This window comes from Geosmithia morbida (assembly GCF_012550715.1).
Source record: "Geosmithia morbida isolate 1262 chromosome Unknown scaffold_13, whole genome shotgun sequence".
Classification (NCBI taxonomy): Eukaryota; Fungi; Ascomycota; class Sordariomycetes; order Hypocreales; family Bionectriaceae; genus Geosmithia; species Geosmithia morbida.
The window spans coordinates 791,052-795,966 of record NW_023336200.1 but is presented as its reverse complement, the minus strand read 5'-3'; positions in this window follow the sequence as shown (position 1 = coordinate 795,966).

Genomic DNA, 4,915 nt, shown 5'->3' with positions numbered 1-4,915 from the left:
AAAAAAAAAAAAAAAAAAAAAAAAAGGAAAAGAAAAGAAAAGGGGAAGAAATGTCAACCTGTTGTGGTGAGTACTCGCAGCTGCAGGAAACAAAATCTTTCTCAACATGGTCAGCTCAGGGGCTGGAAAAGAAAGAAGGATAAACCCCTGCTTTCGGAGAATGAACAGAGACACACAGAAAATGGCTCGGATGCGGTATTGAGTGACAAGAACTACATTCTTTTTCCCTTTTCTTTTCTTTTTTTTCCCCTCTCGAGTCCGTACGATTGTGTTGCACACGCCCCTCCCATGTCACCGGGGATGAGGGCGAATGCTTCCGTTATAGCCTGAATGGTCTTTTCTTTTTTTTTCTTTCCCTTCCTGGCAGGGCTAACACACCTCAAGAAGATGATTTTGCGATGCTCGTTCTTAAATTTGAATAAAAGATCAAAAGAAAAGAAACCCAGCCTCACGCGGGATGGAAATGAAAAGAAAGGAAGGAAGAGGATGAGATGTCAATCCCAGCCTCATTTCTGTGTCACCCTCAACCTCCCCCCCCCTTTCCCTGCTGGGGAGGGCAAAGGGTGTACCTATAGTCTGTATGTATGTCTTTCTCAGCCTCTCTCTTCTCTTGATCTCCTCCTTCCTTTCTTTCTTCTCAGGGCAACGAGATGCTACAAGTACATTTTCATGACGATGGAGGTGGACATGTGCGAGAGAGAAGTCTACTCTGGATACGATGCTGGCCCGTCAGAGATACACACACACACACACACATAAGGAGATGATACCATGTTTTGTCTTTCCAGGGAAATCCAGAGGGATCAGGAGGCACCAGACGCACGCACGCACATATGCGCATCATACATGCGCATGCAATTGAGCGGTCCTCCGCGGCTTGCTCGTGCAGCAGCACCAGCAGCGCCAGCAGCAGCAGGATCAGGAGCAGGAGCACCACCCCCTCATGTATATCTTTGTTCCTCCCATCATCTACTTCCAGTCGATCACTCCGTACTCGTACTCGGCGCATGATCCCGTTTTCCGGATAAGTAAGGAAGGGTATTGATGATACTGACTCTTGAGACCTATAACATAGTACAGGGCAAGGGCTCAATACCCAAGGTATTACAGGATCTCGTCGCGTCTCTCCTTACTTTTTTCTTTCTCTTTTCTTTTCTTTTCTTTTCTTTTCGAGTCTTGGCAAATCTCATCAGCTATTGCTCGTAAAGTGGTGTTTCTATTTCTGTTCTACATGTAACAATGTAATGATAATAGTAGTAATACTCTCTCACTTTTACTATCAGACTGACAAGCACCCCCCCCGAACCCAAACCCCCTCCCCCATCTGAACCAACCAACTTTCCTTTTCCATTCTCAAACAAAGACAAAAAGAATACCCTACAGAACCGGCTGGTACAGATGATCCGGATAGAAGGATCGGACGTACATCATGTAATACACCTCCCTTTCCCCTCTATAACCGCCCGTACGTACGTCTTGATCGGAAGTCGGCGATTCCGTCATCGCCTGCCTAATCGGAGGGAGCTGACGAGAAAAAAAAAAAAAAAAGAGGTTGGCTGAACATTGCAACTCCCCTCCTGGGGTTGCCGTGTCTTGGGCTTTTTTTTTTAGAAAAAAAAAAATTTCAACTCTTCTTTTCTTTTCTTGACCAATTCAGAACAGAACAAGGACCGCTTGGCTGGATGGGATCTGCTTCACATTGTCGGGGGACATATGATGCGGTCAAGCGTGATCCCGAGACGAGACAGATGAAGCCTACGTGTTCATACGTATCCCCCCCCCCCCCAACACATTTACAGCATACGCCCCGGCCCCCTCTTCGCGCCATGTCGAACGGGCCATGTATCACCAATGGAAAGCTTGACATTGAGAAGAAGATCCCTCCCGTGCTAGCCGCCCAACTAAATCACTTGTCTTCCGTCTACACTTCTTGGACGCAACACTAGCAGATACGAAGTGTCAATACCCTTCCTCCGCCTCTGGGAGTACCTTACTCTGATACCTTCTGGCACATAGCGGAAGGAGATGTATGATGCTCGCACCTTGTATTCCAGACCGGACGACTCATCGAGACTCCGGATACACCACGCATGTAAGGGCCGTGGAATATGGAAATATTGAAACAATTAGGGTACAGAGATACACATATAAGAAAGAGACGTCTCTTCGGCAGAGATGATTGTCAACAGGTGACGACGAGTACGAGTATGCCTGTACGTGCGTTACAAAGGAGCGGTGAGGGAACGATGCACACACACACACACACGCATACACACACAAGGAGCTGGCCTAGATCAGACGTGACTGATTGAATATTCAAAGCTCGAATGTACAGGTATATTATACTGTACATGGATGCTATTCTATCTCTGGTCAGAAGGGTGGGGGGCACAGCACAGAGACTTGCTATCACTTGATGCGGTTCACGCAGAAGGCTTGTCACGGCTCATGATGGTATATGTTGCTTTAGATGTATATGTCTACACATGTACATATTTACATTTAGGCCACACACACACACACACATATATATATATATATATATATATCTATATGTAATATATTTCTCGTCTTCTCCCTCTCAGCATCTACCTCGAGATATAACATATCGCGGCTTACGCCATTCTTGTATCATCTGGCGACTGTGCCGCTGGACTCGGTCTCTCGACTTGGTGCATGTACGAGGACTCGAGTCAGTTTTCTATAATGACAACACCATCCATATATTGGTGTAGATATCACGAACAAGTGATCAGCTGTACGTAATCGGCATCGATTCTCGGTAGTAAACGCATCCCAAGCTCGTTTCCACCGCCGTATATAAACGACGACTATTATATGCACGCGGAGCACACGACCAGATGATTGCCAGCTATACGAGAGAGCTCTACGGACCCCTCCCCAACACATGCAACTCGTGATGATGCGGGCAATCATGGTGTCGGCCTATCAATCAGGAACTGGAGTAGAAACGAAGAGGGGAAGGAAGAGGCAGTCGTCGTACTTGGGGACAACGATACCACCGAGTACATAATACGGACTCTGGTCGCCGCCGCCGCACGGCACATATCTCGTAGAAATACGACGTTGGAAGCGCCGATCCGCCAACACAACGAGAGACATGGAGCCTGCTCCGGATAGGATATATCAATTACGAAGAGTCGGAAGAGAATGATGGATAATACTCGTATAAGATACTCGTACACATACACACACACACACACACATACACACGCACACACACACACACATATATATATACATATATATATTAAAGAAAAATGGAAACAATCCACGAATAAGCTGATGAATTGGCATCGGCGACCAGAACCTGGAGATAGCAGCCCAAAGAGGGGACACGTCTCTTAGCACACATCCCATCGGTCGATTCAGGTTCTTTTTCAATGCCGTCTCCCGCTTTTTTAGAGAGAGAGAGAGAGAGAGAGAGAGAATGAGGAAATAACAAGAAAGGGAGAATCGAGAAGAGAGAGAGAGACCTGACGGGTGGTAAAAAGTTGGTGGGCCGCAATAGTATGTGGTAGGACAAACAATTAAGACTTGGTGGGTTCTACCCTCGACCACAATCTTTTTTTCCGCAGAGAGAGACGTGGTGATCTCTCATTGGACTTTGGAGGGAGGAGGAGGGGGAGGGAGGAGGTTCAGTTGCAACTAAACATCCGCCGCCGTCTACGTGGTATTATCACTGGTACTCTCTGTTCTGTGCATAATAGTACTCTGGAAGGAAGTTGGCTCTCTTCTTTCTTCCTTTTATTTATTTTTTAAAGAAAAAATCTTCATCTTCATCTTCATTTGCAGAAGAGTATATGAATCAGACGTCTGGGGACGGATTGGCAGAACAATGTTCTCTCAAGAGTAAACACACCCGGGGGGGGGGGGGGGGGGGGGATGACTTGTGCTGGGCCATGCAGCGGCGGAGATACCGGACAGTTGAGAGTGAGGCTTGTATAGGACGGACAGCAACAGTCGCGTCAGATTCGAGTACAACCTTTCACACTATAGTATATGCACGAGCGCTCTGTTGACATTGTTAGCCAGCTCTGTACGGAATACTTGTGGCCTCCGTAGCCGTACGGCGTAGCAATATTGAAACAATATAATACTATCCGTATGATATCCCCACATCTCGTCACGTCTTCTCTGTATCTCCCGCTCCGTCTAACCATCGTGCACCTCAAGACCTCAAGACCTCAAGACCTCATGAGGAAAGAAAAAGAAGAAGAAGAAGAAGAAAGAAAGTAGAAGAAGGGAAAGTCGACGAATGAAAGCTACCACATTCACCGAGTACCGTTATTAAAAAGAAAAACGAAAAAAAAAAAAAAGAAGAAAAAGAAAAACGAAAAAGAAGCAACAGCATATCCCTTCCAAGCTTGACGTGCATCTCAACGTTCAGAGCATCCCCTCCTCCCACTCAAAAGCCAAAGGGAAAAAGGCAGCCGAAGAGGAAGAAAAAAATAAAAGATTAAAGTACCGGTACAACGAAGAAGAGGGGAAACCAAGGGAACTTGCCTCCCCCCTCTGAAACGGAAAACCAAGGGTCCCCCCCCCCCCCTTGTCATGACAGGGATGACCACTCTGCAGCCGTGATTGGCCTTGCTTTAGGCCTACATAGCCGCTGTGCATATGTATGCAAGTACTCGAACCCGTACATATACAGCAGACTATTTCTTTTCCTCTCTCTCTCTTCTCTCTCCCCCTCTGTATGAGTGTATGTGTGTGGGGGGGGGGGAGAGAAAGGAAGGCGGCTTCGTACATGATCGCTACGGGTTTACGGGTAAAACGTGCTGCTGTATCAATACTTTCCCTCCGATTAAGGCACCCTTTGCATGATGACATGTCAGAGAGATGCAGAACCTTGGGGGGGGGGGGAGAGAGAGTATTAATGGAGAGAAGAGGG